Genomic DNA, 23,691 nt, shown 5'->3' with positions numbered 1-23,691 from the left:
TGCCCCACTTCTCTTTCCATTTTTTTTTCCTGAACTACATGAAAAAGTTGCCTATATTTGAGGTACATGCTTTCACCCTCTCATCTCAACCCCTTGCAATTTAGACATTTGCTCCCTACTGAATCTACTTTCTCAATGATCTCTAATGAAATCCTAATCAACCAATAAAGATTTATTAAAGACTTACTAAATTTCAGGCACTGTGCAAAGTCATTGGTATATAAAAAAGGGGAAAAATCTCTGCTCTCAAGTAGCTCACAATTTAATGGGGAGAGAAACAAGCATATGGATATGTACAATCTATATACAGAATAAATAGGAAATAATAGGGAGAAGGAAGGCAATAGAATTAAGAGTGATTGGGACGAGCTTCTTGTAGAAGGTGAGATATTAGCTGGGACTTAAAGGAAGTAAGAGAAGCCAGTAGGCAAAGATAACTTTGGAGAACATTCCACTCAGGGGAAACAAACAGAGGAAATGTCTGGAGCTGAGAGATATGTCTTATTTGTGAAATGACAAAGAGTATCACTGAATTGAAATATGTGGTAGGGACCAAAAAGCATGAAGATTGGAAAGATAAGAAGGGATTATGATGAACTTTGAATGTTAAAGATTTTATATTTGATCCTGCAAGCAATAGGGAGTCATTGGAGCTCATTGATTAGGGGAGTGACATGGTTGGGCTTTAGAAAAATGACTTGGTTGGCTGACTGGGGGATGGATAAGAGTGGAGAGGGATTTGAGGCAGACAGATCATTACAGGCAGGAAGTGATATGGGCCTATGACTGCAGCAATGCAAATAAATGGTCCTTTATTTAAGGGGGTTTAAGCATGAGGAGAAGATATAATCACTTTGATCTGATGGCAAGTGTCTTTCTAAATGAGATGTGGTAATCCTGAGGCTTAAATAAGGAAGGGGACAAGAAGCCTACATGTAAGACATATTTCCAAAGGACATTTGTTAAAGAAAAATATTTATATCTGGCTGAAGATGTCAGCACCATACTGGGAGGCTCCAAATTTTCAAAGAAATTTGGGTGAGAAAATACAAACTTCCCGAATCATGAATGTGTTGTAGTTCTGTTGACAGCTTCTTAGGCTCCCCTTTCTGTAAAGTGAAAATGTATTCTCTGATATAATTTACATATTTTCCTTCTTTTTCAGGGATTTCACATACTGATGTATGATGTCAATAATGCCATGGACTGCCCCCAATTCCAAATTTATGTTTTGGGAATTTGAGATCACAGGTAGGCTAAAGGCAATAATAATTATTTATTTCCTGATTTACTAAAGTTAGGCTTAAATGAGAGATGCAGAAAGTCTTAGTGAGGATTCCAAATTCTATATGGTTATTTGGGACCAGATGATTATTATTGGGGTAAGGGGTGGGGTGAGATAGTCTGGGATGATTTTAGAGGTGAGGGCAAAGAATCAAGGGAAAATAAACATTTTAAAGGCACATGCCAATTATCTGGAGAATATCAGGAAGATGACTTGTGATATTTTCTCAAGTGAAGAATCAAAATCCTCATAATGGCCTTTATATAACTCCTCTCCATCTAATATTGAAAAGAATGATGATGCATTATTAAAGATGTTCTCAAAGTGAAATCATCATGGGAAAATATTTTAATCTCTCAATGTCTCACCCTATGTATCATATAAACAATTCAAGAAACATAGGGTAATAGTCATTTTATTAATCATGTCAACAGATAATTAATAAAAGGAATCAGTGGCACTCTCTAGTGACAAAGACCTCTCATGGAACCCACTCAATGCTAATATGCTTTTGGAAGAGTGAGTATTCCTGAAGGTGGTAACACACTTTGATTGGGTAACAATTAATGAGAAGAATAAATATTATAATGAGAGGTGGTCCAATTTCAGAGAAGACCTGGGGTGACATGACTCTGATCATTCTTGCTCCCAGACCACACTTCAGGTAGTCTAGGCAAAAGATCAGTCTAGGGAAAAGGACCCCCTTTACCAAAACTCCCTGAGTGGTACACAGGGCCAGAATTCACCTAAGATTAAATTCTTTGCAAGGTTTCTAGTTAGGTGAGGTCTCCCACCCAGGAATGAGAGGCATGTACCCTGGGGATCTGGGCAATTTCATCCACCAAAGTGTCCTTCAGATGCTGGCTTGGCTTAGTAGAAAATGAGGATCTATGAAAAGAAAAAAAAATCCTGGATTTCCCCGACAATTGGTTATTTAATATTCATTTCTTTCACTTACCTATACACTAAGAATAAGAATAAATGTATCTCATATCACACAATTTTTATATATTTTACTTTATTTCATTAGACTCCACTTATGTGTAAAATTTTATTTTTCATTCATATTCATTTTAATTTTAATTTCCAAGTTCTCTCCCTCCTTTTTACCCTTTGCTCCTTCTTTGAGAAGACAAGCAATTTGATATTAATGATACAGGTAAAGTCATAAAAAGCATATTTACACATAAGTCACGTTGCAAAAGAAAAGAAAAAGACAAGAAAAAGACAATAAGGATAAAAAAATATACATCAATCTGCATTCAGAATTCATTAGCTCTCTCTCTGGATATGGAAAGCATTTTTCTTCATGGGTCTTTGGGATTGTCTAATTCATTTTTTGATTAAAGTAGCTAAGTCTTTCATGATTAATCATCCTTAAAATTGTTACTATGACTGCGTATAATTTTCTCTAGGTTATACTCACTTCACTTTGCATGAATTGGTAAAAGTCTTCTCAGGTTTTTCTAAAACATCCATCTCATCATTTCTTATAGCACAATAGTATTCAATCAAATCATATACAACTTGGTCAACCATTCCCAAATTGAGGGGCATCAACTCACTTGCTAATGTTTGCCAACACAAAAAGAACTATTATAAATATGTTTGTACAAATAAGTCATTATTTCTCCTTTCTTTGATCTCTTTGGCATGCTGAACTTGTGATAGTATTGATGGGTCAAAGGGCATGGAAAGATTTATGTCCCTTTGGTCATAGTTCTAAATTTATCTCTAGAAGCATTGCTTTAGTCTCCCAATTTCTCCATAACTCCTCCAGGGTTCGTCATTTTCTTTTTCTGTCATTTTAGCCAATCCGATAGATGTGAGATAATATCTCAGGGTAGTTTTAATTTTAATTTCTCAAATAAGTAGTGAGCATTTTGTCATGTGATTATTGATAGCTTTAATTTCTTCTGAAAACCGCCTTTTCATATTCTTTGACCATTTATCAATTGGTGAACAACTCTCATTTTTAATAATTTGCGTCACTTCCTAATATATTTGAAGAAAGAGAATATTACAAAAACTTACTTTAAATTTTGTCCCAATTACCTTTTCCCTTCTAATTTTGGTTGCATTAGTTTTGTTTGTCCAAAAGCTTTTAAATTTCACATAACCAAAATTATCCATTTTAGTACTGTTGATCCTCTCTATCCATTCTTTGGTTATAAATTCTCTCCTTATCATAGATCTGACAGGTGCATATTTCTATGTTCCCTGATTTTTCTTATGACATCACCCCTAAGTCATTTATCTATTTTGATGTTATCTTGGCCCTCCTGTATCTCCCACTATCTACACCAAGCAAGGATCATACACTTTCTGTTAGTCACCTTTTGCCAGTGAGTGAAAAAACAAAAACAATCAAATAGCAAAGAAACTATGGCCTTGAACCAGATTTCCATCAACAAGTGCTTTGAGAGCTTTCAGAAAGTATATGAACATGACAGTGCAGAACAAAAATGAAAAATGAAATTTGAAATCTACTTACCACCAAAGACAGAAACTGGAAAATATCCTGTCCCTTACTGGCTGTCTGGTTTAACTTGCAGAGAACAAAATTTTATGACAAAAGGTGATTATCTACAAAGAGCAGCAGAACATGGCCTCTTTGTAGTTGCACCAGACACTAGTCTATGTGGCTGTAATATTACAGGAGAAGATGATAGCTGGGACTTTGGTACTGGTGCTTGTATTTACGTGGGTGCCACTGAAGAACCTTGGAAAACCAACTATAGGATGTGCTCTTATATAATAGATGAGCTGCCCAAGCTGATAATTGCAAATTTTCCAGCTGACCAAGAGAAGATATCTATTTTTGGCCATTCTATCAGAGGTCATGGAGCTCTGATTTGTGCTTTGAAGAATCCTGGAAAATGCAAATGTGTTTCAGCATTCCTTCCAATCTGCAATCCAATGTTCTGTCCCGGGTGTGGCGGGGGTGGGGGGGAAGGCCTTCAGTGGATATTTAGCATCAGATCAAAGTAAATAGGAGGCATATGATGCTACTCATCTTGTGAAGTCTTATCTAGATTCTCAGTGGGACATACTAATCAATCAAGGCAGAGATGACCAGTTCCTTAAAGATGGGGCAATTACTTCCTAAAAACTTTATAGCTGAATTTGTAGAATAGAAAATTCCATTGTTTTTGGATTGCAAGAAGGGCATGATCATAACTACTACTTTGGTGCAACTTTTGTTAATGACCACATCAGACATCATGGAAAACACTTGAATGCATAAAACTTACATGGGTAATCTCATGATTATAAAAGTTACCATGTAAACTGAACTTTCAAAAAGACAGAATTATACATGAAATATTACTGCCTATGAACATTCACTTCTAATTTTCATCAAGGGCTTACACATAAATGAATACATAAAATCTTCTGAATAACTATATAAATATTCTCAATAAATATATAAAATCAAGTAATATGTTCTATTTTTGTTCCCCATAAGTAATCTGATAGAGGGCATTTTATAACCTAGGGGCAGTTGGAATCCTTGTAAAATTCAGTTTAAAGGATCACAGAATATATAAATGGTCACAGCCGACTGTAAAGAATACAGTGATTGAGAGGTACATAGGAACATAACAATAAACTATTGGACATTGGGTGTATCAGATCTTAGAGAATTAAATTATGGAATTGTATCTCAGTAACTGAATAAAGAGATTTAATGCATTTTTGTTATGTTGGTATATGGTGTGAAATATTGGTATATGCCTAATTTCTACCAAAATGTTTTTTTCAATTTTCTCACCAATTTTTCTGAAATGGTGAGTTTTACTACAGAAATTTGGATCTTTGGCTTCAATCAAACACTAGATTACTATGGTCATTTACTACTATGTACCATAGAACTAATCTATGCCACTGATCCAACACTCCATTTCTTAGACAGTACCATACTGTTTTACAATTACAATTTTATAATACACTTTGAGATTTGGTACTGCTAAGTCACTTTCCTTCACATTTCTTTTCATTGATTTTCTTGATGTTCTTGAATTTTTTTTTTTTACAGATGAATTTTGTCATGATTTTTTTCTAGTTCTCTATTTTTTTGGTAATTTGATTGAGATGTCACTGAATAAGTAAATTAATTTAGGTAGAATTTTCATTTTTATGATATTAACTTGGCCTTCCATGTAAAATTAATATTTCTTTATTTCTTTAGAACTGACTTTATTAGTATGAAAAGTGTTACCAGACAACCTTGAAGTATATTTTGATGGTTTAAAAATATTAGACTTGACTCCGTGGTGACCAACCAAATCTCCCAAGGAGAGCAGATTTCCTTGAACCAAGAATAGAACAGTGATTATCAAAAGAAGTGGATTTCTAAACTTAACTCATTATAGATCAGCTGAATTTCTGCCCTAAGTTCAAAGACCAAGAACCATGATTTAGACAGTTACAAGACCAATATTGATACAGAATCAATATAATATTTTGACTCTTCGCTGTAAAAGCACTTCCTTTTGTTTTTCTTTAATATGAGAAAATTGTACCTTTTTCTTCCTCTCTATTCCCCCTTCTCCAGGTACACTCATTTTTGTCTCCATTAATTTAATTTAAAAAAAAAAATACATCATAGTCATCTCACAACCATACATTCTTTCTGTATAGACTAACTGCCCTCATAAAGATAAAATTCTTAGAAGTTTTAATTGTTTTCTTCTCATAGAGGAATGCAAACATTTAAAACTTATTGATTCCCTTATAATTTTTTCATTATTTTCCTTTTGGTGCTTCTCTGGAGTCTTTTATTTGAAAGTTAAATTTTCTATTTGACTCTGGTCTTTTCAACAAGAATGCTTGAAATTCCTCTATTTCATTAAATATCAATTCTTTCCTTTGAAGAATTATACTCAGCTTTGCTGGGTGGGAGATTCTTCATTGTAGTATTATCATAGTTGTCTTCCAGAATATAATATCCCAAGCTTTCTCATCCTTTAATGTGGAAGTTACTAAATCTTATGTAATGCGTGGATCCAAGATATCTGAAATGGTTTTGTCTGGATCCTTGAAATATTTTGTCCTTGACCTTGAAAATCTGGAATTTACTTTTAATATTCTTGGGAGTTTTCATTTTGGAATCTCTTTCAGGGAGTGATCAGAGGATACTTTTAATTTCTATTTTATCATCTGGTCCTAAGATATTAAGTCAATTTTACTTAATAATTTCTTGAAATATAATGTCTAACCTCTTTTTTTATCATGGCTTTCAGGTAGCCTAATAATTACTAAATTATCTCTCCTCAATCTATTTTCCAGGTCAGTTATTTTTCCAACAAGAAATTTGAGATTTTCTTCTTTTTTCCTTCTTTTGATTTTATTTTGTTATTTTCAGTGTCTCACAAATTAATTCACTTCCATGTGACATTTTCTGATTTTAAAAATATATTTTCTTCAGTGAGCTTTTTGCCCCCACCAACCCACCCAATTTGGCCAGTTTTGCTTTTAAAGACATACTTTTTTAGTAGTTTTTTTTTGTCTATCTTTCACCAATTTGTTAACCCTCCACAATTTTCTTCCATCACTCTCATTTCTTTTCCCATTTTTTTCTACTTCTCTTATTTTGTTGTTTTAGAAACCATTTTAAGCTTCTCTAGGAATTCTTCTTGAATTTCTGTCCAATTAACAATTTTCTTTGAGTGTTTGCTTGTAGTAACTTTGACAGCATTATCTTCTTCTGAGTTTGTGTATTCATCTTTGTGGGCACCAGAGTACTTTGTTGTGATCAGGTTCTTTTCTTGGTTGTTTGCTCATTTTTCCAGCCTATTTCCTTACTTTTAATTTTGTATTAAAGGTGGGTGCTGCTTCTCAAGTTTAGGGACACTGTGCCAAGCTTCAGGTGGGTGTTTTTTTTTTCCTTTTTTAAGTTGTTTTCAGAACTAACTCTGTTTTCAAGGTGGTATGATCTAAAGAGAAATACTTTCATTGTCCTACTGCTCTGTGTTCTGATCTTTACCTAGGAAGTGCCTTGTTCCACCATAGCCACCACTGTTAGCATTTCTCCTGACCCTGGGACTATGACCAGGTCTCCCCACTCTCTGAAAACAGTAAATGCTAGTGCTCACCTCTGTTTTGAAATTAAGAGTAGCATTCCTACCACCTCTGAGTGACCACAAGCACTCCTCTTCACCCTGGAACTGTGACCTGAACCCCTGAATCTTTATGCCACCAGTACTATCATTACTTTTGTCCTTGGGACTGGGACTCAATTATAGATTGCAATAGGGTTTTGTACACACTGCTAGCAAATGGTCCTTTTAACTCTTCTTCTGACCAGTTGTTCAACCCCACTTGCCCATTTCCAGTCCATAGGCTAATATTTCCTGAAGTTACTGTTGCTGCCACTATAGTTTTCCCCAATGTACAGCCTACATTGCCTGCCCTACAATTTTTTTTTTAAATTGAAATTTATTTATTTAACACATTTGGTTTTCAGCATGGATTTTCACAACAGTTCGGATTACAAATTTTCTCCCCATTTCTACCCTCCCCCCCACTCCAAGATGGCTTATATTCTGGTTGCCCTGTTCCCCAGTCAGCCCTCCCCTCTATCACCCCCATCCCCTCTCATCCCCTTTTCCCTTCCTTTTTGTAGGGCAAGATAAATTTCTATGCCCCATTGCCTGTGTATCTAATTTTTTAGTTGCATGCAAAAACTTTTTTTTTGAACATCTGATTTTAAAACTTTGAGTTCCAAATTCTCTCCCCTCTTCCCTTCCTACCCACCCTCCCTAAGAAGTCGAGCAATTCAACCTAGGCCATACATGTATCATTGTGTATAACCCTTCCACAATACTCATGTTGTAAAAGACTAACTACATTTTGCTACTTTTCAACCCATCCCGCTTTATTGAATTTTCTCCCTTGACCCTATCCCCTTTCCAAAGTGTTTGTTTTGATTACCTCCACCCCCATCTGCCCTCCCCTCCATCATCCCCCCCCTTTTATTTTATTTTTATCTTCCTCCCTCTTCTTTCCTGTGGGGTAAGATACCCAACTGAGTATGTATGGTATTCCCACTCAGGCCCAATCTGATGAGGGCAAGGTTCACTCATTCCCCCCTCACCTTTCCTCTCCCCTCCTCCCACAGAACTGCTTCCTCTTGCCACCTTTATGCGACATAATCCACCCCATTCTATCTCTCCCTATCTCCCTCTCTCAGTATGTTGCTCTCTCATCCCTTAATTTCATTGTATTTCTTTTAGATATCTTTCCTTCATCTTCAACTCACCCTATGTCTGCTCTCTCTCTTTTATATATATATATATATATATATATATATATATATATATAAACAGACATACATATACACATAGATATATGCATACATACACATTCTCCTATATATATATATAAAAACATGTACATATACATATATATATATATATATATATATATATATATATATATATATATATATGCATATTCCCTTAAACTACCCTAATACTGAGGTCTCATGAATCATACACATTATCTTTCTATGTAGGAATGTAAACAAAACAGTTCAACTTTAGTAGGTCCCTTGCAATTTCCATTTCTTGGTTACCTTTTCATGCTTCTCTTGATTCTTGTGTTTGAAAGTCAAATTTTCTATTCAGTTCTGGTCTTTTCACTGAGAAATCTTGAAAGTCCTCTATTTTATTGAAAATCCATATTTTGCCTTGGAACATGATACTCAGTTTTGCTGGGTAGGTGATTCTAGGTTTTAATCCTAGCTCCATTGACCTTCGGAATATCGCATTCCAAGCCCTTCGATCTCTTAATGTAGAAGCTGCCAGGTCTTGGGTTATTCTGATTGGGTTTCCACAATACTCAAATTGTTTCTTTCTTGCTGCTTGCAGTATTTTCTCCTTGATCTGGGAGCTCTGGAATTTGGCAACAATATTCCTAGGAGATTTCATTTTGGTATCTATTTGAGGAGGTGATCGATGGATTCTTTCAATTTCTATTTTGCCCTGTGGCTCTAGAATATCAGGGCAGTTCTCCTTGATAATTTCTTGAAAGATGATATCTAGGCTCTTTTTTTGATCATGGTTTTCAGGTAGTCCAATAATTTTTAAATTATCTCTCTGCCTTTCAAGGCATTCTTCTCCTCATTGGCTTTTTGGAGCTCTTTTGCCATTTGAGTTGGTCTGTCTTTTAAGGTGTTGTTTTCTTCAGTGTATTTTTCAGTATTTTTTTGGTTCTCCTTTATCACGTTATTGACTTGTTTTTCATGGTTTTCTCACATCACTCTCATTTCTCTTCCCAATTTTTCCTCTACTTCTCTAATTTGTTTTCCAAATCCTTTTTGAGCTCCTCCATGGCCTGAGACCAGTTCATGTTTTTCTTGGAGGCTTTTGATGTACGTTCTTTGACTTTGTTGACTTCTTCTGGCTATATGTTTTGATCTTGTCACCGAACAAAGCTTCCAAAGTCTGAGTCTGAATCTGAGTCTGTTTTTACTGCCTGGCCATGTTCCCAGCTAACTTACTTGACCCTTGAGTTTTTCATCAGGGTATGACTGATGGTAGAGTATAAGCTTGTGTGGATGCATTGTTGTTTTCAGAGGTATTTCTACACAGCAAGCTATGCCACACCAGTGTTCTTCCTCCCCCAAGAACCACCAACCCAGACCAAGACTCAGATCTAAGCTGGCTCTGTACTCCTGCTCAGTTATGACACTTAATTCCTTCCACCAGGTGGACCTGGGGCCAGAAGCAAATGCAGCTGTAGCTCTGTAAGCAGCCTCAGAGCTGCATCACCTCTGCTCCCCCCAGGGTAGCGTCCGAACCGCGAACTCCTTTCACTCTGTCCCAGCAGCTTTTCCACCAACCTTCTCTGCTGTCTTTGGTGTTTGTGAGTTGAGAAGTCTGATAATTGCCACAGCTCTCTGATTCAAGGTGCTAGGGCTTGTTCTACCTGTCTCCACGTCTGGTTGGTCGAGGAGTGGCTCACACTGGACTCTGCTCTGCTTTGCTCCCAGCTCCTGCTCCCATCTCCATATGATAGACCTTACCCAGCGACTATCCAGGCTTTCCTGGGCTGGAGCCCTGCTTCCCTTTGCTATTTCGTGGTTTCTGCAGTTCTAGAATTTGTTCAGAGCCATTTTTATAGGTATTTGGAGGGACCTGGGGAGGTGGCTCATGCAAATCCCTGCTTTCCAGACGCCATCTTGCTCCACCACCCCATCTTTTAATTTATTAATTTATTCCTAGATTGTTCCAACTGCTCACACCTCTTCATAGCTTTTATTAATTTTTTTTATTTTCCAAATTTTATGTGAACGATGATAAAATGTTCAGATTCGTCAAATTCGGAAATAAAGAAAATTTTGGCATCTGTGTGTCTCTAATCTGGCTTTTTTTTTGCATCCACAAAAGTAAATAATAATTTGACTCAATTTTTGAGAAATGCTGCACTAATTCTTCAATACTGTGGTCCTTTGATTGAAACCTGAAGGTTTTCCCACTTCATTTCAAACTCAACACATTTAAAACTAAGATTGTTGTCCTGAATCTGCATCTTACTTATATTGCTTCATTGCAAGGGCATATTACGGTATGTAATGTTGTTTTTCATATTAAATGAAAAATCAATTATTCTTTTCACCATATGGTCATATAAGTGTGGCTGTATTGGAAAATATGCATGCACAATTATAAAGTATTTTTTTCTGAACTGTTTATATGTAGTTTTCCCCAAATCGTCCAAATTTCCAATCTACCTTGCAGACTGATGGTCACACAAACTATTCTACTAAAAAAATACTACCTCATTTGTCATCAGTAAGTGATCAAAGACAATTTGCTTAATTTTTATTCATCTAGCATGCCTTATTTGTAATATGAAGGTGTCAGGCTAGTCGATTTCTGGGGTTTTTATGATACTATTTTAAATGTTTACTAACATTCCAGAATTCATTTTAGTTGCCACAACTATATTGTAATAATTTACAATTATGCAACCCTGATTAGACTGCACACATATGGGAGGCTAATTAGCTTCTTCTGGGGACCATTTGGCACAATAATAGACAATTCATTTAATGGCATTTTAGTTATTTGGCTTAACATAGGTAAACATTTCTGACTATTGAATACTTTACTAGTCAATAGATTAAGAATATCACATCTATGAGGAAAGGAAATTATTACAATTACCTGCAGAAAATGGCCAATATTTTTCTATCATTATGAAGAAAAATACAAGAAGGCTAAAAGAGCAGGTTCTTCTATTACATAGAAAAGAAAGTAAAGTGACCTGAAGAATTCTTCATGTAGTCACCAAAAATGGATTATTTTTTTTTAAATTGAATAACAGATTCAATTAAAAAAAAAAAACTAAACAAGCAAGATGAAGTAGCTGAAGTGGCAGAGTAGTTCTATAATCTGTGACCTGAAAAGGGAGAAGAATTACAGAGGAAATGATGAAGAAAGACAACTAAGCAACCTCCCACAGATAGTGGAAGACCCTGGAAATTCTCAGAAGGAAGCAACAGTTTATTATCTAAGAGACAATGATATTGTTCAACAGTTGCCATCAGGGTGGTGACCACCCAGGGTCAGAAAAAGAAAAGGCAAGTAGAGATTTTAGTTACTCCCTAGAGAAAAACACTGCAGAAGAGTTTTTTTGTGGAGCTGACATGGACAATATAAAGATTAGCTTCCTTCCTGAAACCAAGGAAAATTTTTGAACTCTTCAGACTTGAAGATTGCAAGCTATCTCTAGTAATTTCACAGGATAAATAAAAATGCCAGTGGAAATACAAAACAACAAAGTAGCTAAGCATTATGAAGCTTTGATCAATAAATTCAGTGCATTAGGAACTCAATGAGCATTTTTGTGATTATGGCTAATTAAAGGTAAAAGTTTCCAAAGAAATTGCAGATTAAAGAATTGACAACGTGGTTACAAATTTTAGGAGTGATAATAGATTGAGACCTCTGGATAATGGTTAAAAAATAGCAATGGGCCCTTGAAAAGGGATAGAGTGTAAATAAATTAAACTGATAAACATGAGATTTGCTCTTTCACATACAAATACAATTTTTATTCTTTTACTTATAATTTATGGAATAAAACAAGCATTTTCATAACATAGCATACTTTAAAAAAAGATAACTGCATATAAAACTGCAAATATTTTATGTAATACTTGCTCTTCCTTTTAAATATATAATAAATTTAACATATGTTTTTTTTTCTCCTGCCTGTACCCTAGAGATAGCTAACATTAGATACAAATACATAGAAATAGATTTAAACAGATGTAAATATATGTAAAATCATTCTATACATTCTTACATTTAGCAGTTCTTTCTCTGGGGCAGATAGCATCTTCCTTCATATGACCTTTGTAGTTAAATTGAGCATTTATAATAGTCAAAATAAACTATTTGTTCAAAGTTGTTCTTAAAACAATATTGCTGTTACCGTATATACTATTGTTTTCGTTCTGCTCAGTTTACTCTTCATTATGTCATTCAAGTCTATCCATATACTTTTTTTTCTCTGAAATCATCTAAAATACACTTAAAAAGGGCTAAAATTTGAAAAAAAAAAAAGAATGGGACACAGGAGTAAATGACCATAGTAATCTAGTGTTTGAAAAATGCAAAGATCTGAACTTTGGAGACACAACTCCCTGACTAAAATTTCTGGATAAAATGAAAATCAGTTTGGCAGAAAATAGGTATAGACCAACAGCTTACCCAGTATATACCAAGATAAGTTGAAAGTGTGTACATAATTAGACATGGTGGCTGATACCAAAGGCAAATTAGGGGAGCATAGAGTAATTTACCTTTCAAATCTATGTATAAAGGAAGAATTCAGCACCAAAGAATTGATACAAAGCATTACAGGATGTCAACTGGATAATTTTGATTACATTATATTAAAAAATGTTTTTGCACAAACAAAAGCAATGTAGCCAAGGTAGAAGGTGTAATGGCAAGGAAAGTGAAACTTTTTGTTTTGCTCTTTTTTCTTTTGAAATTCTAGTTCTTCTCAGCACTAAGGTAATCAGGTGCCTTTGAAGGAGATTTGCCTTTGTTTGAATCAAGAGTCTTTGATTAATCAAGAGTCTTTGACTAAGCCACACAAGTTTGAGTCACATGTTTCTGATGCTGTCTTGTAGGTTGATGCTGAAGAAGTGTATACGTACTCTGAGGTGAGCATTTTACTTTGGGGGCTCACTAATTGGAAGACTGTACATGCGATTTGGCCAGATGAGAATGTGGGTAGCCACTAAGGAGTGTGCCCTGGCTTTGAAAATCAAGATGTTGGGGCTTCTCACTCTGGCAATTATGTATGTATTGCTATAGGCAGACAGAAACCCTGTCTGCTTATTTGTGTTACTTGCTCTGTTTATATAATTTCTGCCTGTAAATTCTGTTTGTGTTTGCTCTGAAGTTCAGGGTGCTGACTTTTTTTCTCCTGAACTAAGTGAATGATGTATGTATGCTTAATTAAAGTGAGGCTGTAGAGATACCTTTAAAAAAGTGAATGTGCACAGATTTGAGAGAGGTAGAAGACACTAGGAGACTGAGTGTGGCAGACTTCAAATACAAAAGAGTCCAGCCTACTGGATGGATCTGTGGGCTGAGAAAACATAGGGCATGGAGAACTGCAACCAGCCACACCAGAATAAGAGCAGCAGCTGACCTCAGCCAGTCCACAGGGCTTGCTACATACTGGAACAAGAGCAGGAGCAGTCCCAGGGCTGAACTTCCAGTTGTGGTAGTGATCCCCAAGGCTCTCAGCCTAAGACAGGAGTCTGTCGGAGCCACATGAGGCAGCAGAGCAGACCATGCAGCCATGGGAACAGCTACTCCTGAGGCATTCAGCCCACACTTGAAATGTGTGAAACTCACCATCTTGAACTTCTGGGAGCCAAGATGACTAGGTAAAATAGCTCTCATCCCTCCCCTGAATAAACCCAGAGAATACTACCCTAGGAGAAACCCTGGAATAGAGGAGCCAGAGGTGCAGGTTCAGTAATCTTATAGTTAGGGAGGCTAGGGAAACGGCCTCTCTTGTAGCAGCAGAAGGAGAACAGCGCAAGAAGGGAGACATCCCAGCAGAACCCACCTTGACAGATCAGCAGGAGTTCCTGAGTCCCTGGGGGGGTGGATCTGGTAAGTGCCACTAACACCCCAGGCATGCCTTTGAATAGGCAAAGTTATTGGCAGACACCAGGGCAGACAATGGCTGAGACCACTCATGCTACAGTGCAGCCATAGGGGAAGAGAAGACTTTCAGCAGCCAGACAACCCCTCACCTACACCTCACATGGTGACTCCCCAGGGAAACTCCAAAAGACCTCTCTGAGCCTCAGTCCTTAGCACACACCAGCCAAACCTATCTCAGTACCAGGTCAGCAGCAGCACTTAATAGCCTCTGGGTGAAAAAAAAACAGAGGCAATAACACACAAAGACAGTAACTAGGCCACCAATTCCCAGCCCAAGAAGCTTGGGACAGAGCCTCCTTGGGCTGCAGAAGGAGAGATACACTTAAAAAGCCAGGAAAAGGCAATTAAGATGAAGAAGGAATCTAGAAAAGTAAAAAAGACCATTGAATCATATTATGGGGACAGAGGAGATCAAAAGACAAACTCAGAAGAGGACAGCATTGACTCGATACCCACATCTGAAACCTCAAAAGGGAATATGAACTGGTCTCAAGACCAAAACACATTCCTGGATGAGCTAAAGGAGGATTTTAAAAACCAAATTAGAGAGGTAAAAGAATAAATGGAAAAAAAATCACATACAAGAACAAATCTTTTAAAAATAAAATTGGCAAAATGGTTAAGGAGATTCAGAATTTAATTGGAGAAAATTACTTTTTAAAAAGTAAAATTAACCAAATGAAAAGGTGGTACAGAAGCTAAATGAAGAAAACAGTTTGTTAAAAATTAGAATTGGCAAAGTAGAAGCTAATGATTCTATAAGGTATCAACAAGTATTCAAACATAATCTAAAGAATGAAAAAAAGAAAAAAAATGTAAAATATCTTATCAGAAGAAACTACTGACTTGGAAAATAGATCCAGGAGACACTTTCTAAGAATTATTGCTCTAATGGAAAGCCATGATGAAAAAAGGGCCTGGACACTATCTTCCAAGAAATCTTCAAGGAAAATTGCCCCAAGGTCCTAGAACCAGAGTCTAAAATAGTCATTGAGAGAATCTGCTGATCACCACCAAAAGAGATTCTAAATTGAAAACCTTAAGGGATATTGTAGCCAAATTCCAGAATTATCAGGCCAAGGATAAAATACCACAAGCAGCCAGAAAGAAACAACTCAAATGTCATGGAACTGCAGTCAAGATCACAAAGGACCTGGCAGTTTCTACACTAAAAGACAAGAAGTAGGGGGGCAGCTAGTTGGCCCAGTTAGTAGAGCACCAGCCCTGAAGTCAGGAGGACCTGAGTACAAATCTAGCCTCAGACACTTGACACATGTACTAGCTGTGTGACCTTGGGCAAATCACTTATCCCCAATTGCCCTGCCCCCCAAAAAGACAAGAAGTATTGGAATATAATATTCTGGAAGGTAAAGGAGCATGGACTACAACAAAGGATCAAGTAGCCAGCAAAATTGAGCATAATTTTTCAGGCAAGGAGATGGACATTCAGTGAAATTAGGGAGTTTGAGACCTTCTTGATGAAAAGAACAGAGCTCAATGGAAAATTTTTTCTTCGAATACAAAACTCAAGGGAGACATAAAAAGGTAAACAGAGAGGGGAAAAAAAAACCTTGTTATTCAATAAGGTCAAAATGTTTACAACTTTATACAGGATTAATGTTTTATATATGTTACACATATGTGTGTGTGTTAATCTTGAGAATGGTATAGTTATTATGACAGTGAAAAGGGATATGCATAGACACTGGATATTAATATAAATTACCTGATGTTATAATGAAAACATAATTAAGGGGTGCAAAGATATTGGTCTGGGAGAAGAGGTAAGGAGGTGGTAGAAAAGAGTAAATTGCAATTTGTTAAGAGGCACAAAAATGCATTATAGTAGAGGGAAAGAAGGGAGGGAGAAGAGAAGTATTTGAGCTTTACTCTCATTCGATTGAGTTCAAGGAAGGAACAACATGCTCTAATAAAGAAATCAAACTTGTCATACAGACAGTAGGAGGGGATCAGAGAAAGAAAAGGGGGAGTGGTTAGAAGGGAGGGAAGAAATAGTAATGGGGAGAGATAAGGGGGGCAGGGGCTGAAAGGGAGGTAATATGGAGAAAGGAAGTAGCCAAAAGCAAAACTTCTTTTGAGGAGGGGAAAGGAGAAGGGAGAAATAAAAACATAAAGGAGGGGGGGGGATGAGAAGAAAGACACAGAGAGTAATCATAACTGTGAATGTGAATGGGATGACCTCTTCCATGAAATGGAGGCAGATAGTACAATGGATAAAATCCATAATCCTACAATATGTTGTTTACAAAAATACATTTGGAACAGGGGTAAATAAACAAGGTAAAGAAAAAAAAGGCAGGAGTAGAATATTTAATTCAGCTGAAGTAAAAAAAAACAAGGGTAGCAATACTAATCTCAGACAAAGCAAAAGCAAAGATAGATTTAATTAAAAGAGATAAGGAAGGAAATTACTTCCTGCTAAAAGGCATCATAGGCAATGAAGTAATATCATTTTCTACATCTATGCACCAAGTGGTATAGCATCCAAACTCTTAGAGGAGAAATTAAGGGAGTTACAGAAAGAAATAGACAGCCAAACAATTAGTGGGGGACCTCAACTTTCCCCTCTCTGAGCTGGATAAATGTAACCTCAAAATAAACAAGAAAGAAGTTAAAGAGGTGAATAGAAAATTTAGAAAAGATAGATATGATAAACCTCTGGAGAAAACTGAATTGGGGTACATTAATTCATTAGTATATGGCATATAATCAAAAACTGATCATTCACTGGGGCATAAAAACCTCACAATCAAATAGAGAAAGGCAGAGATAGTCAAAGCATCCTTTTCTGATCATGGTGCAATTAAAATTATTCATAATAAAAGACTATGGAAAGATAAACTAAAAATTAATTGGAAACCAAGTAATATAATCCTAAAGAATGAGTGTGTCAAAGACCAAATCATATAAACAATTAACAATTCATTCAAGAAAATAAAAATAATGAGACAACATAGTAAAACTTATGGGATGCAGCAAAACCAGTTTTTCAGGGGAGTTTTATATCTCTAAATGCTTACATGGGTAAAATAGCTAAAAGGGGGATCAATAAATTGGATGTGCAACTGAAAAAAGCTAGAAAATCCATAAATAAATACCAAATTAGAAATACTGAAAACCAAAGGAGAGATTAATAAAATTGAAATCAAGTAAACTATTGAACTAATAAATGAAACTGAGATGGTTTTATGAAAAAAAACAAACAATAAAATTGATAAATTTTGGTCAATTTGATTAAAAAAAGAAAGAAGAAAACCAAATTACCAGTATCAAAAAAAAGGGTGAATTCACTTCCATTGAAGAGAAAATTAAAACAACAATTTGGAATTGTTTTGTGCAATTATATGCCAATATATTTGACAGTCTTAAGGAAATGGATGAATATTTACAAAAATATAAATTGCCCAGGTTAACAGAAGAGGAAATAAAATACCTTAACGACCCCATCTCAGAAAAATACATTGAACAAGTCATCACAGAACTCCCTAGGAAAAAATCTACGGGGCCAGATGGTTGTACATGTGTATTCCATGAAACATTTAAAGAACAATTAATTCCCATACTTTATAGACTATTTGGTAAAATAGGTGAAGGAGTCCCACCAAATTGTTTTTATGATACAAATATGGTACTAATACCTAAACCAGGATGAGTCAAAACAGAGAAAGTTCAAAAAAGTTCCACCCTAATTACCATAACACTCAGCTTCAGAGGCTGCATTGAGTGCACAATGATCTGCAAATAGAAAATCATGTACCAACACTCCCTCCCTTTTCAAGTTGAAGAATTTATCATCAGTGTGGTAGCTGACCTTGATGCCCTGTTCATCTTCATTGAATGCATTTGGCAACATGGCTGAAAATATTATGCTAAAAAGCATGAGAGCAAGCACACAGCCTAGTTTCAGTCCATTGGTGACTGGGAAGGCACGAGAGCGTTGTCTATTATCTAGAACCTGCTCAAGCATGCTATCATGAAATTGATGTGCAATGCTGATGAACTTCTCCACGCCAATAAATTTTGATGTAATTTTCCATAAGTCCTCACATCTAACAGTATCAAAGGCCTTGGTCAGATCTACAGACATTGCATGCAGACCTTTGTCCTGTTGCTGCCATCTCTCCTGGACTTGTTGGGTGAAAAACAATGTATCGACTATTTCTCAGCCCTTTCTGAAGCCACACTGTCTCTCAGGTTGATGACCATCTTCCAAGTGAAGGATTATCCTATTAAGGAGGATTTTGGCAAGAATCTTGCCACCAATAACTAAGAGAGAGACCACTCCCCACCACCCCATTCTCCCCCCCCCCAATTGTCACAGGACAATCTATTTGATTTACCTTTATAGAGATGGACAATGGAGGTATTTCTGAACTCCTGGGAGATAACCTCCTCTTGCCATATAAACTGTAAAATTTCAGTCAGCTGTTGTATGAGCAATGGACCTCCTATCTCGTAAATCTCATCTGGAATATCATCAGTACCAGGTGCTTTGTCACATGAGTAGAGCCTAATGGCATTCAAATCTTCTTCTTCAGTTGGAGCTTCAGCTAGGGAAGGATTGATTTCAACCTGAGGTAAACAGTCAGTGGCCTCAGCATTGATTGATGATGGTCTGTTGAGAACACTATGAAAGTGTTCAACTCATCTCTCTAGGATCATATCCTTATCACCAATCAAGGTGGCTAAATCAGCACTGTGTAGCTGAGAAGCAGCATAGGCCTTTGGCCCATAAATAGCCTTTAGGGAGTCATAAAAGCACTTTGGATTGTTACTATCAGCATAAAACTGAATTTTATCTGCCTTCTTATTGAGCCAAGAACTCTGCATCTCTCTCTGCTTTGCTTGTCCCTCTGAGAGATGGATGAACTATCCTGATGGTAACCCTTGTGGAGTTCCCATTTTTCATTTAGCAGCTTCTCAATTTCCCATTATATTCATCAAACCATTTTTGGTATTTGCTAATATTCTGACCCAGATGAGCAAATGCAGTGCTATACGCCAAATCTCTGAAAGTTGCCCTCCTTTTCTATGTTTTGGCTCAACTTTCCCTCCAAGTTAGCAACAAAGTGTTGCCTCTCAGATAAGAGCTCTAATTTATTGACATTCATTCTTCCGTTAGTCATTTTGCCTTGGAGACTCCATTTTTGTTGAATGTGAATATTTAGCTTGGAAAGGATAAGACTGGGATCTGTCCAGCACTCTTCACCACACATTGCCTTCATCACTCTCACATCTTGTCTGTCTCTTCTCCTTACAATCACATAGTCTATTAAATTCCAATGTTTGCTGCGAGACTGCATCCACAAGGTTTTATTGCATTTAAGTAAATGGAAGACAGTGTTGGTGATGAAAAGGTCATGGAGCTGCACAAGTCTTCAATAGTAAGTGGCCATTACTGTTGCTGTTTCCAATTCCATTCCTTCCTAAGACTCCCTGTCAAGTTTAGTGTTCTGAGCCTTCCCTACAATTAATGTCACCTAAATTTATAAGCTTGTTGTCTTTTGGCACATTGATGATAAGGGTCTCCAGGTCTTCAAAAAAAATTTTTTGACCTCATCGGGGTTCATAGTGGTAGGAACATAGGCACTGATGATGGTGGTGTGACATCTTCCTGCAAGTAGCAATTGCATTGTCATCAGTCTACCATTCAGTACTTTTGGCAGGCATACAAGTTTATTAACTAGATTAGTTTTGATTTCAAAACCTAGACCAGCTTCGTGCTACTCCCCTTCATTGTGGCCACTCCAGAAAAATGTGTATCCAGATGCAATTTCAGTAAGCTGGCCTTCATTTGCCAGTCTTGTTTCATGCAAGCATGCTGTTTGGATGGAGTATGTACTGAGTTCTCTTGCAACAGGAGCTGTTCTTCTTTCAGGTGTGCTGGATTTTGTGTTGTCTATAAGTGTGTGCACATTCCATGTATTGATGGTGAATGGAATCATTTTTGCAGAATTTTTTGTACATTTTTTGTGTTTTGTCTACAGAGTAGGATTCCTCTCTTTGAGTTGTAATCAGGCCAAAATTGGGTAAGTAGGCAGTTTTTAAGGCATCTTTTCTATCCCCTTCCTGACACTAGGAGCCAAGCCATGCAATCTTTAAAAGGCTGCTCAGATACCCAGGGGCTGCCAATTCCTACTGCTGCTTCCAGTGAGAAATGACCCCATGGCCTGTGCAGACTGTGTGCAAGATTGTGACTACAGCTTCCAGTGTATCTGCACTTGCTGCTTGGTCACTTGCCTGTTGCCACAGAAGTTTGAGATAGGTATAATGGTAAAATGGTATGGGTGATGTCTTTTGATGCATGCATTAACTGTATTTAAGTGAGGCAGAATTGCATGAAGTTGTCAGTCTCACTCGCTCTTCCAGAGTCATCACAATCCAGTGGCAAGACAGAATCAAGATGACTGGTGATGGCTCAAGATTCAGTGGATGATGCAGTTGGCATCTTTGATGTTCAACCAAGTTCTAAGTGCTGCACAGCACCTGCTTCAGCTGCCTTCACGGCTGTTGGAACAAATTGTTCTCATCTGCCCATTCTGATAGGGGAAGTCTTCACATGCTGGGGTAAACACCCTCTGAACTCACCAATGGGTTTGAAACCTCTTGATTACCATCAACATAATTTAGCCCATCTGCTAAAACGGTTTGCCAGGATGTGGCTGCTGCGCATGCTATAGATTCTTGGAGCCACAGATGAGAACAGGGTGGAATAGGTGGACACAAAAAGTGGAACAGCATCCCTGAAAAGGGTGAGCAGCCATCACACCAGAAGTACTAGTCTTCCCTGAACACACCCTACACCCCATACATGTATATAAAATATATACATACATACATATATATATATATACATGAATATATGTGCATATTTTTACTTCTCCTGCTCACTTCACTTTGCTGACAAATTCATGAGTTTTCGTATTTCTCTGAATTAATCGTATTTGTCATAACTTATAGTGAAGTGACATTACATTATATTTACATACCACATACCATAATTTATTCACCCATTTCCCTATTTGAGGACATTTAATTTTCTTTTCAAATGCCTTACTAAAACAGAGGAATGCTCCAAATATTCTTGTATGTATGGATCTTTTTCCCTGGTTACTAACCTACTTGTTTTGTTCTGATAATTCCACAATGCATTTATCAAGCCATACTGTGTATTCTAGTCATCTGGAGTGAAGTAGGACCTTATATATTTCTTTGTGTATGTAGAGTTTATTACATTTTAAAAAGCAGTTATTTAAATGTTTATTACTTTTATTTTTAAGATATGTATTTAAAAGTTGATTTTCAATCATCATTTAATTCTTTATTAGATGCAGTTCTATATTTTTTTCTAGAACGATTAAACATATTCATAACTCCATCAAATTTGTATTAGTGTTTATTCTCCCTTAATCTCTTGAATAATATTTGCTCAAAGTTATAAGAGTACCCTGTGGGATTTGGAAATGTCTCTTCTCTAAATTCATTTTTTAGAGTCCCCATGCCATTAGTTGCCAGTTAGTTGTATACAGTTCCTTTGAACCACTTAACATTAATTGGTTTTTACAAAAGAATATTTACTTCAAACATGTAACAAAAAATAACATCATTTTCCCCATAACCTCAGAGGCACACTGTTTCCTAACTCACCACATTCTCTTAAGAGCGTGGGCACAATCTTAGCACAGCTACTACATAACATTAGTCTAATGAATTCAAGTCCAGATGTAGTACTATTGCTGGATGAATCCTTATCTCACTCACCACTGGCTGTGTTCTAATCGTCCCTCCTGAAGGACATTCCTTAATCTTTAGGGCATCGATACTGCAGTGGCTAAAGTACCCAGGCGATGGAATGGTTTGCAATAACTTCCAGTCTTATGAAGTACATGAGATTGGAATCTCCACTCTCTTCACCTAAAAAGGAAAAAAAAATTACAAGTCATCACAAAAAATAATGGAATACCCTTAGAACGTTGAAGAGGAAATGTAGTAGGCCTTACACTGAGAGAGTAAGGCTGGAGCATATTTGCTACAATTAACACAAGCTTGTTCTTGCTAATGTGTTTACTAACTTATATGTAATCTTTTTAAAATATATTTTATGGCTTGACATCCTGTAACAGTGGCTCTGATAATGCAAATTTCAGACAGTACAATAGGATAACAAAAATGGTCAGGTAGTTTTTTTGACAGTCATCAAGGTATCTAAAATAGGTAACTACTTTCTTTGCCCACCTGTGCAAACACCTTTTATGTATCTGCAGAAAAAGAATATGACAAGGGATAGAGGATATCTATTTCTTCTTGTTAAGGAATTGTCAGAATGAAGAGTTGGAGGAGCAAATATTTTTTGATCTCATTTAATCTCCTTTACTTGTGTGTGACTTAAGGAATTCTATGTTGGCTTTGAGTTTGAGGATAAGGGTTTCTATGTCAGAATATGCAAATAAAGAAGACATGATGAAACATGAACAGAAGAAGGAAACTAACATATGAAATGTGAGAAATTGATCTTTGGGAAATATGAATTTAAAAACTTTCATTCCTGGTTTTCTTTTATTTTCTTTCTTATATGTTTTACACTATAATTTGAAAGATTAGGGGATTTTTTTCTGCAAGGAGAAAAAATATCTTTTCTGCCTTTCACAACCAGTCACAAGATGGAAGAAAGCATAAGAGAGGGGCGAAAAATTGCTTCTATTGGCATCAGCTTGATCTCTTGTCAGCAATCATGTGCCTTGTGACGGGAAATTGCTACTTTCCTTATAGATAGCTTTCAAAATGTTTCAGCAGCTTTTGTGCTGTTTGTGTGTGTGTGTGTGTGTGTGTGTGTGTGTGTATGTGTGTGTGCCAGAGATTATGAACAGGAAAGAATAATAATAAAAAGAGGAGAAAAACTATCAATGTCTATTTGATCTTTAGCAAAAATTATATTAGTAGAACTGTGACTTGGTTCATAGAAGATACAATTTATCTTTCATCCTTAAAGGTTAAAAACAGTAAAGTATATATGTTTTTGAACTCAGAAATATCTGGTTCAAGCTGCATAACAAAACTCAACTGCTCACCCTTTACATTTGATCCCAAAGAAGAATGCCAAGATGTGGAATATTTAAATGTCAGTTGAGCTAGGAGCAGTTTTGGACCAAACATGAAGTCTTAACAGAATTACTTCTG

At 36.4% G+C, this 23,691-nt stretch overlaps 1 pseudogene; it reads left to right on the top strand.

Annotated features, from left to right (window-relative positions):
• The first annotated feature begins 3,670 nt into the window (after positions 1-3,670).
• On the top strand, positions 3,671-4,532 carry LOC118833379 (annotated as a pseudogene).
• The last annotated feature ends 19,159 nt before the right edge of the window (positions 4,533-23,691 follow it).

This window comes from Trichosurus vulpecula, unplaced genomic scaffold (assembly GCF_011100635.1).
Source record: "Trichosurus vulpecula isolate mTriVul1 unplaced genomic scaffold, mTriVul1.pri scaffold_69_arrow_ctg1, whole genome shotgun sequence".
In the NCBI taxonomy this organism is placed as follows: Eukaryota; Metazoa; Chordata; class Mammalia; order Diprotodontia; family Phalangeridae; genus Trichosurus; species Trichosurus vulpecula.
This window is presented reverse-complemented; position numbering and strand designations above follow the sequence as displayed.